Consider the following 11,161-nt stretch of genomic DNA (forward strand, 5'->3'; position numbering starts at 1 on the left):
GTTTGGAGGTTCTTCATGGCATTGTGCACATCAGTGTGAGAGAAGGAGGGAGAGAGATCGCGAGAGAGAAGAGAGAAGTGAGGTTTTCGCGGGAAGGAGAGCGAGTCTAGATCTTAATGGTGGAAGGATTCGTCCGTGGTTCAAATCAAATTAAAAAATAAATTAACCTTGATATAAAACTGACTCGAAGAAAGAGAAATCTTCATGCACACTTCGATTTCGATGAGCGGAAAGAGAGAGAGTTATAAATTGCAAGAATTTGGACGCTCACAACGAACGCATTGGCTTCTTTTTTTTTTTTTGGTGTGTGCACATATTAGCCAGAGTACTAAGACGTTGTTATTCAATTCTTCTGAAAGTGAGAGACAACACTTTTGGCCCAAAAAAGTGAGATAATTCTTGGACAACTGCCAACTTGTTATTTAATCCTACTTCCCGTGCTTAATATAACGGCTTATTTAATTTAATTTTTATTTTGATTCTAAATATAAGATTCAAATATATTTTGTCTCTTATATTTATCTATTTTTTTTCAAAGTAGTCCTTATAATAATAGTAGTCCTAGCCAATATATTTGATTAGCAAGGATATTTTAGAAAAGACAAGACATATTTATTACAAATAACTAATTTAACTAATTTTCTTAAGAATTGGAGGTACTATAAGAGTTATATAAATAATTTAAGTAAATTAAGAAAATTAGTTGAGTTAGTTATTTGTAATAAATACAAGTTGATTTTTCTAAATTATTCTTTTTAATCTTGACTACCCTTAGGTAGAAACCTTTGACATATATAATCCATAAGGATATTTTAGAATGAATTACAAATTTGAAAATAAAGTGAGTTGATATCTTATATTTAGAATTAAGTTCAATCTCCAACTAGCTCTTATGTTAAGAATTAGAAATAGTATTTAATAGAAAAATAAAAATTTATTTGATTTGATTATAAGTATAATTAAGATCTTAATCTATTTTATATCCTAAATTTATAATTTTTTCAAAGCATCCTATTGATTTGCATGCCGTAAGGAAATTCCTATTAAAAAATAGTTATAATGCATGTGATTAGAAAATGTATTCTAAGAAAAGCAATATACATTTGTTACAAAACAACTAACTTAATAAATTTTCTTAATATTTATAAATTAGTCATTTAACTCTTATATTAAAAATTAGAGAATTAATATATTTCTCTGCACTCAAATCTAAATACTAATCATCCTTAATGTAGATGCGAAGCGATGAATCAGGATGTTGTTCTAATTACCTGCTATTAGCTACTATTTTTTCGGATTTTTATTTTATAACAAGGAAAATAAAAATGAAATAAACAAATATGATATACAAGCTCTTACAACAAGTTAGAGGCCTATTTATATGATATTCCTAACGTATTTCATTAAAAATTAGAAAAACTTTAAACCTCACTGACTTCCCTTAAAATTTAATAGGTCGCCTCATCAAACTAGTCCTCTAACTGTTTGGGTCAAAAGTTAAATTTTATTTTGTTATTTTCTTGTTTAACCCAAAATGATGTTATTTTAAGTTAGAAAAATAATAATTCGGTCATGTATATACTTTAATAACTCTATTTTATTGAATTATGTATAGTTTATTTACTCTTAATATTTTTATTTAAATATTTTTCTTTTCAAATTTATATATGAACAACTTTTTAATTAAATTAAATTATGTTATTTTAATCATTGTTTGTTTAACCCTAGCCAGTTCAACCACCATCCTTGGTTCTTGAACTACTATCAACGATTTTCCGTTGCCCGATTCACTGCGCATTACTTTCACTGGTTTCACCTGCTTAATTGTAAAGCTGCATGTTTGGCCGCAAAAAAACAAAAAGTCGAAAACTGAATCAATTGCAAAGCTGTTTGGCCCCAAAAAAACAAAGTCAAAAACTGAATCAAAGTTATGTTATAATTTGCATTATTATCCCCAGTCCCGCCTGCTGTTAATTTTAATCAGGTTTTAGAAAGATACTTTTTGCTCTTTTAAAAAAAAAACTCGGTCAGTTATCAAATTATAAGTCATATTTGAGGAAGATTTTTTCGTTATCGAATATAAATCATTATGAAAAAATATTTAATGTTATCTATATAAAAACTTCCCTTAAAAATACTTCAAGTTATTGCACCCAACTTTTACTCTTCATTAATTTGTTGGTTTCAATGTATAAAAGAAACTATTTTCTATACATCTATCATGCGTTTGGTTTTGTTTATTTTTGGTTTGTATATGATGGTTTGTAGTTTGTACTGTATCCATCCTTATAGCAGCGCTTATTCCTTACAGTACTTTTATTTTTCTTTTTGGTAAAAACCAGGTGATACCTGTAACATCCTAAATTTTAATCCTGAGGTTTAGCAACCCCTAAAGCTTTGATTCGAGTAGTTGAGTGCTTAATATTGAGTTTTGAGGTTAAGTTTAGTTTTGGGGGAGTTGAAGTTGGAATGGAGGGTGAATTAAGGCGAACAACCTTGTTTTGGGTTTTTCGCTGCGGCGAACCTTGCTAGGGAGAAAGAGAAGTGTCTTGGGTTTCTTCACCATGGTGAAGGAGGGAGTGTGCTACGGCAGAGTTGGCCAAAGTGAGTGAGCAACCCTTTCTACATAATCTTTTATTGAGACGAAGGCATGATTTTATAAATATGGAGGTCATGTATTAGTTTGAAAAATTAGAAGTTTTGGAGGAGGAAAGCTTTATGCTCTGCTTGGGCTTCCATGTTTCAACCTTGGAAGGTGTTTTTGAGGTTCTAACACCTCAAGTAAGTGATTCTAACTTGATTTTTACTTTCTCTCTTGAAATTTCAGATTTTGGATGGTGAATTCTAGGTTTTCTTGAGGTTTTCGAAATGGGTGAAGTTTTGACCTAATGTTTTGGGTTTAAATGAGTTATATTGATTAGATTAAGTATTTAATCAGTTTAGATTTCTTGTATTTAGAGTTTTAGAGATTTTGAGCTCAGAGTTCGGTATTTATTGAGGATTTTGATGGTTATTGTTAATGTGGAGATTGAAAATGAGTTTTGGTGGTTGGATTATGCTAATTTGAGTTAGAATTGATATATAATTTTTAGATTGTTGATAAAGCTTGAATTGCTCAAATGAGTATCTTGAGGTTGAAGACCAAGTGTGTAAATTGGGATTTTGATTTAATTGTGTAATTTGAGGTTAAGGAATGGTTTAGATAAGTTTATTAAGCTATTGTGACACTTAGTTTAGTATTGAATAGGTTGATTTATTGTTATGGTGAGTTTTAGACACCTAGAGGTTAGGACTTCTACTACTTATTGTACTAAGCCACTTTAGTATTTTTTGTATTTGATTGGTGTTCATGGTTTATATATGTAGACCACTTATGAGTTTATGGCTCGAACCTGAGGTAATTGTGGTATATTCTTCTCCTTGCTTTGGTAAGAGGTAACTATTTTTTACTTGTTGTGTATGTTGATATGTGTTTGTGAGAAATTGTGAAATTGTGTATATTTATATGATTTGAGAAATGAGATGATGTTAGAAATAGTCTTTTAATAGAACTTGCCTTGTGGGAATTGTTTATTGAATTGTGAAAGCATGATTTAGGAGTTTAATCCTATTGATATGTATCGCATAAATGCAATGACCTAGATTATTTTGTGAAACCCCAATGATGTGCATGCTAAAATGATTGGTTTGGATTGGTGTTAGGTTAGTTATCCTATCATGTGATAAGACCCCTATTGGTGTATAATGGTTGGCTCAATTTTTGCTCCACTGGTTCAACGAGGGACTACCCTATTGGTTCAATGAGGGCTACAACACCTCGTCCATATGATGAGAGAAAGACTCATGGTTTAGTTATGTGCTCTGGGGATTTTGGCTGGTCCTCATCACACGTCTACTGAGTTTTTGAGTGGCCAGTAACATAGATAGATACTTAGCTCATATGTCTAGTTGGAGGGAATAAGGTGATTCAGATGGCTTCATGGGAGGTTATTTGGTATTTTATAACCTGATGAGCTATGAAAATTATTGAACTGATAATTCTATGACTTTTCTTGTATTGATCCTACTTGGCACCCCACAAGCACATATTAATATACATGATGAGTTGGAATGTCTACTAAGGTGTTTGTCTCATCTCATGGCTCTTAATGTTTTTCAGCTGGTAGTTATGGTGCCAGTACCTTGGGAAAGGGTTCGGAGGCATAGATTTGTGATATCTATTGTATAGCCTCCTTCTCTTTTATTTTCTAATGACATTTTATATATTGCCACCTAGGTAGGGGTGTTCATCAAGCCCGCTAGTCCAGTGTACCCGCCCGAGCATGAGAAAAAATCACCTAGCCTAGCTAAAAAAAAAAGCAGCAAAAAAAAAGGGTACTTTTGGGTTGGGCATATCATAGGCAGGGTATACTACCCTATCTGTTTGGCCCTACCCATGATATATATTTTTTTATAATTTTTGTTTGCCAGGAATATATAGTTATAATATATAATATATATAATAATATATATTATTCTCCCCTCTCCATTTGCCCTCATACATTTATTGGTATACATAAATTCTTCCCTCTTTCTTGTTATAAATAGAAACAATTTTTTTTCCGATAAAAAAATGTTTAGGTGAAGGTAATCCTACATGATAGGTACTATTTATAACTGTAATTGTGTTAAATGGTACAGCTTGAACTAATGACTAGTTTAGATGGTCAAGAACGATAAAACTTTTTTTTTAATTGGAGTTTTAATAAGACTTCCTCTACCTATTAGTAGATCCCTTCTGTCTAGTATGCAAATAAGAAATTGATTGATGTATTCTTACTAGTATTCTCCTATCTTTTTTATATTTTAAAACAAACTTAAATTTGCTTTTTCTTACAAAATTGTGACTATTTTTTTTTTATAGTTTGGTGATGGCCTTATATTAGTGAAAATATTTGCATATTGTCATCATAGCTTGTTATGTTATTGTATTATTATAATCTTTTGCGGTGCTTTTGACTTTCAAGCATGAGATTTCACTACTTGTTATGTTATTTGTTATGTTACCAAATTCCATATTATTGTGTAATGTTATTCTTATTAGTAATTTATTTGTGTTTTATCTTTTTAAAGCTATGAATATGCAACAATTACAAGAGATTATTTTATTGAGTTTTTGTTAGAGGATACAAATGAAAAGATTAGAGTTGCATATAACTATTGCAATGCACATTTTGCTTGTGACTTAATGAAGCAAGGCACAGTGTCTTTAAAGAGACACTTACCAAGGTGCCACAAGAATCCACACAAACCATGATGTTACGTTATGTTTGAGAATTTTGTTTATTCAATTGCTGCAATCACATGTTTGAAAGTTTCATTAGAGGTTGTTTTTGTTGAAGGCTTTGGATTGATTTCTTTTTTTAATGTTTTTCTGATCTTGTTTAGGATCTCTTAGTTTGTTTTCATTGTTGGCTGTCTTGCAAAGATGCAAAAGCAAGCTCACTTTGGTGTTTTATTAAAAGATATATCAATTTAAAGCAAATCAAAGCTGTTGCTTTTTTAAATTTATTGTTTATTCAAGTATTCATTTCTTTATAGTTGTTATAAGATACCTTTGTTTTAATTAGAAATTTTTTCACTAAGGCATCACCATTTGGGTTTGGAAGCTCCCCTGCCTAGCTTGCTATTACCCAGCTCAAAATGGTTAGGGTTTTTATGGGCAAGGTAGGGAAACGACATCTTTTGAGCTAGGCATCGGGCTGAGGGCATGCCCTGCCTAGCCCTGCCCATAAACACCCCTACACCTAGGGCTTAAATACTCTTATTTGTGTAACTAAATGCTTTTGATTAATTGTTTTGATAGGAGTGCTTGTAGAAGGTTAGAGGCCTCTAGTATTGTATTTGACGTTATTTGAAATCTTTGCTTTTGATTAATAGAGCCACATAGCATGTTTTAGAATGAGCGTGATTATGTTATTGAATTATTGATTAATGATTTGTGCTGGTGTTATTAGAGATTAATTCTAGACCCTGAATGTCCAAGGCCCAAATGTATCGTTTTTAATTGTTGTGATATTTTGTTCAATAAGGGGCGTGTTGTATTTGTGAAACCATATTAGTTAGGCAGAGCCCATACTAACATGAAGTGTTTGGAGTTGTAAGTTCATTTCTTTTAATCATGATAGAGGTTTCACGAGTTTAAGGATTATCGTTTTCTATCATGGTTAACTTTCCATTAAAATGGCTTTCGCTTATCTTAAAGTGGGTTTTAGAAGAACAGTCATTATAATACCATAGCCAATAGTTAGAAACTAATCCTCTCGAGGCATAGAGATCACCAAGGTGGGTTTTGCCTCTCCCAGTTCCTTGCAGTATTTTTTAGAAACTAATAACTGTTTTACCTCCCAAGACCAAAGGAGGAAAGAATAATGATGTGCTTTCTTGAAATTCAACTAATGATGGTAATTTTACAGTGAAGAGTGCTTACTTTCTGCTAGAAAGACCTCCAAACAAATTTATAATTTCATTTTCAGAGCTATAAGGAATTGAAAAGGAGTTAAGTGCATTAGAGTTTTTATGTGGATTGTTTTTAATAATCGGCTCCCAACAAATTCTTGGAGGAGTATGTAGTCTCAGGCTTCTCTGTCCTATTCTTATTGTGATGCTGGCTGTGAGGATGTGTTGCACATACTTGTAGGGATTGTGAGTATGCAAGAACACTTTGGCGTTCAAGCATTCTTTCGGATCTTGCAGTGTTTTCAAAGCTTGAGAATGGGCTATTTTCAGAGGTCTTAGGTTGTGTTTGGATGACATTGCAAACCATGGTTTGGAAGGCCAAACCATGGTTTGCACAAAATGTCATCCAAACAGGCTGACAAAATAAGCAAACCTTGGTTCAGGTAAAACCATGGTTTCACCAGGTGAAACCATGGTTTGGACGGAAGCTACTCTCATCTGCTTCTCGGGTGCAATTGCTAAAAGTAACGGTGGGCCCCTCCACAAATGACCAAAGGCTCCCATTATTCGGTGTTTAATAATTGCTCTCCTTCCTCTCCTCTTTCACGCCTTCTCCCGGTCTCCCCAATCGGTCCACACACACCCCCACACACACCATCCAAAATGAGTCGACAGTCTTCCTTTCCTCCTTCACAGAATGAGTCGCCGCCGGTGAAGAAGTCGTTGTCTAGCGACGGTTTGAAGGTGCCGGTGAGAGAAATCGCAGCTCCATGGTTGAAGAAGATTGCAGCTATTTCTGGCACTCAGGTTCGGTGTGAAGCATTTGGCTGTGGTCGGTGTTCCTTGGCTCAGATCCGTCACTCAGGTAAGGTGGCTCAAATCCGGCGTTTTCTTCTTCTCCATAGCCTCTGTTTCTTCCTCTATAAATTATTCGGCGTGTTGCGAGCTGGAACTTCTGCTTCTAGGTCTTCTTCTGCGTTCTATGAAACCGAAACATAACAGGGTCTTCTAGTTCCCTTTGTCCCTCACCTGTTCGGCGCCTCACCCATAAACTCCATCAATCTCTGTTAGCTCTTTCTCTCATGCTCCAGCTCTACCTTTCGATCTCTCAGTCCGTTTTGCTCACAGCTTTGTCGAGTTCGATTAATGTGTTGGATTGTTTTATATCTTCCGATAATTGATGTTGGATGGTTTATTATACTTTCAGATAATTGATGTTGGATCATTTTATATCTTTCGATCTCTCAGTCCGTTTCGCTCACAGCTATGCCATTTGTCGTTGATGCTTCCTGGGAACTATTGCCATGAGAGTTTTTACCCGTTAATTATCGGTTTGGAAAAATTCAAGAGCAAGGTTTTGATTAGTTGAATATTGATGTTGTTTAGTAATCTTGCTTATTAATATTAGGTTGGTTTATGCGTGGCATAGGACAAAAATTATTCGGTTGGTTTGAGCCTAACATATGGTATTTTCGGTTGGTTTATAATGTCTGAATTTTTTTTTAGGTTCTGAGATCTGTTTATCTGACGCACAAATATACCAAATGCAAATTTTTGTGTTTAATGTTTGAATCATGATAACAAAAATGTTCAACATTCATAATTTTTGTCGCATCACGGTTTGTCATCTGACTATAGTAAATTTTTTCTTTCAGTGCTGGCTTGGGGTGTTTGGTTGGTGCTGATTTTGCTTCGTTGATAGTTGTGGCTGACATTTTGCTTTCAATGGTGGGTTGATTTTCATTCATGGATTCATTTGTGTAGCTTGGTTTATCTGATTTCGATTTGCTTCCTTTGTTGAAACTGAAACATCATGCTACTCTTAGGGATGGTCTTTGCTTTCAGGGCCAGAGGATCAGTTTTCGGTTCATGTAGTTTGACTAGTTTTTCTAGAGATATATTTGTAATCCTTATGTTTTATTTTTTGTAATCTTGTTTTAAACAAAATTATAGGATGTTGTATTTGTGGTAATTAAAATTAATTTATTTAATTTTTTTTCTAGTCATGAAAGGAATGGGAACATATTTTCATTTTATGTTGGACTAAAAAAATTAATTACATGTTATGAAAACATAGAATGAATTTCTTTGTGTTTTAAATAAAAATGAAGGAAAGAAAAATATTAATATGATATTCATAGTTGATTTGGGTAACAATGACACTTGTTATTTCAATTGATTTTGAGTTGATTAATCTGTGATGACTGAAGAGCTGTAATTGTGCTATAGCATAATGGGTAAGAATACCGTGAAAGCTTCCTGGGACCTACGAACCACAAAAGTGTTTCTTGACCTATGCATTGAACTTGTGCAACAAGGGGAAAGAAAAGGTACTAGTTTAACAAAGAAAGCTTGGGATATTCTTGGTGATAAATTTACTGCCAAAACTGGGAGAGTGTATAAAAAAACTCAATTTAAGAATAAATATGATTCCCTACGAAAGGAGTGGCAGACATGGGATAAGCTGCTTCGTGAGACAGGATTGGGATGGGATACTGAAAGGAATACTGTCAGTGCAACTGATGATTGGTGGGAGAGGAAAATAAGGGTAATTATTGAACCTTTTGATCTTACATTTTCTCTACCTATTAATGTTTTGTGTATATTTACTGTTTTTTGAATATTTTATGATATTATTGCTGTCTAATGTGCAGGAAGTTCCAAACTACGAAAAATTCAGAGAAAGAGGACTTCAATTTAGGGATCAATTAACTCAACTATTTGGGAGTGTGGCTGCAACTGGTTCACAAGCATGGGCACCTTCTTCCATGACACTTCCAAGTGAAGGAATACCGAATGAAGATTTGGAAGAAGGGTCCGGAGATAGTGATGAAATTTTAGGTGCACCAACTGGTATAAGTGGGGAATTTAACTCAGTGAACTTCAATGAGAATAGTGGAGGTAGTGGGGGCAACACTGAATTGAGGCAGGATAACAGTGGTGGGGGTACGAGCAGAGGTGGGAGTTGACCTAGTAGTTCACTGGGGGTCAGAAGGAAGAGTGAAGTCATGAAGAAACGCACATCTCCCTCTATGAAAATAGTGGATGCACTTAGCAAGATTGCTGAAACAAATATTTATGAGGCTGAGCGTGGCAATGAGGTCATTTCATGAGTAGAAGCCAGAAGGTTGTTAGAAGAAGCTAGAAGGTTGGAAGAAGAAGCGCGGGCTTATGAGATTTCAATTAGGGGAGTCCTGTCTCACCTCAAAACAATTCCTAAAGTTGTCAATGATCTTGATTTCTCTAGACGATGCACACAACTCCTCATGGAACGGCCGGAGGTACGGGAAATGTATGCAACTCTGAAGGATCAGAAGGAACAACTTTTGCCTATTTTGGAGTATTACACTAGGAATTTATGACTTGTTTATTATATTAGACAATTCCATATGTGTATCGTTTTATGTGACTAGTGGATTGTTATATGAATCAGACAACTCTGTAACTTTTATAAATATTTTGTAATTTCTACGTAAGAATTCTAAACTTTATGTGTATGTGCACAGGATAAAACGAATATAAATGATGAAATTAAACATGTGGAAGAGCATGCTAAGGGATGAAAAAAAAAGGGTTAACAAAGTTGCAGCATTGGTTGGTGCATACGCTACTTTGAACTTGTGTAAGGAGCCTCGGCATACAAGTGCTTATACAGGCAGCTTATGGGTAAGGGATGTTTTAGATGGCAACCCCAGTCATTGCTATAACATGTTTAGGATGGAACGGGATGTGTTTTTAAGTCTGGTGGAACAATTGCAACAACATGGTCTAAAAGAAACTAAAAATATAGGGTTACATGAATCAGTTGCAATGTTTTTACATACCATTGGCCATACACTTAGTAGCAGAATGCAACAAAAAAGATTTCAACATTTAGGGGAGACAATTAGCAGACATTTTCATAATGTCCTAATGGCATGTTGTAGACTTGCTATGTCTAATATCAAACCAAAAGATCCAACATTCCGATATGTTCATACAAAAATTCGGTTTGGTAAGTACTGAACTTTTTTTAAACATGCTATTGGAGCAATTGATGGCACACATGTTTCCTGCATTGTCAGTGCAATAGATCAAACTAAATTTATCTCCAGGAAAGGAACACTATCACAAAATGTCATGACGGTTTGTGATTGGGACATGTGTTTTACTTTTGTCTTGGTTGGATGGGAAGGTAGCGCACATGATACTCGGATATTTGATTATGCCCTCACAACTCCTTCAATGAACTTTCCCCATCCACCTAAAGGCATTTTTTTTATTTCCTACATTTTATTTATATTTAGCTTAACAGTAGAAACATAATTTACAATAATTTCATTTTTTATATAGGAAAATATTATTTGGTGGATGCTGGATACCTAACACCGAATGGATATCTCAGCCCATACAGACGGGAGCGTTACCATCTGTCTGATTTTTGAAGGACATCTGGGTTTGAAAATGACAATGAGGTCTTTAATTATTTCCATTCAAGTTTAAGGAGTACAATTGAAAGAACTTCCGGAGTTTGCAAAAAAAAGTTTGCAATCTCACAAAACATGCCATCCTATGATTATGAAACACAAGTTAAAATCGTTTGTGCAACAATGGCTATATATAATTTTATTAGAACGACATCTATTACCAATCCTGGATTCATTCAGTTGGAAGAAGAAGGTACTTATGCAGAAGAAGATGATGATGGGGTTGGATTTTCACGTATACATTCATCAATTCAATC

This window comes from Neltuma alba, unplaced genomic scaffold (genome assembly GCF_004799145.2).
Source record: "Neltuma alba isolate B1F8T4 unplaced genomic scaffold, ASM479914v2 tig00007552_pilon, whole genome shotgun sequence".
NCBI lineage: Eukaryota > Viridiplantae > Streptophyta > Magnoliopsida > Fabales > Fabaceae > Neltuma > Neltuma alba.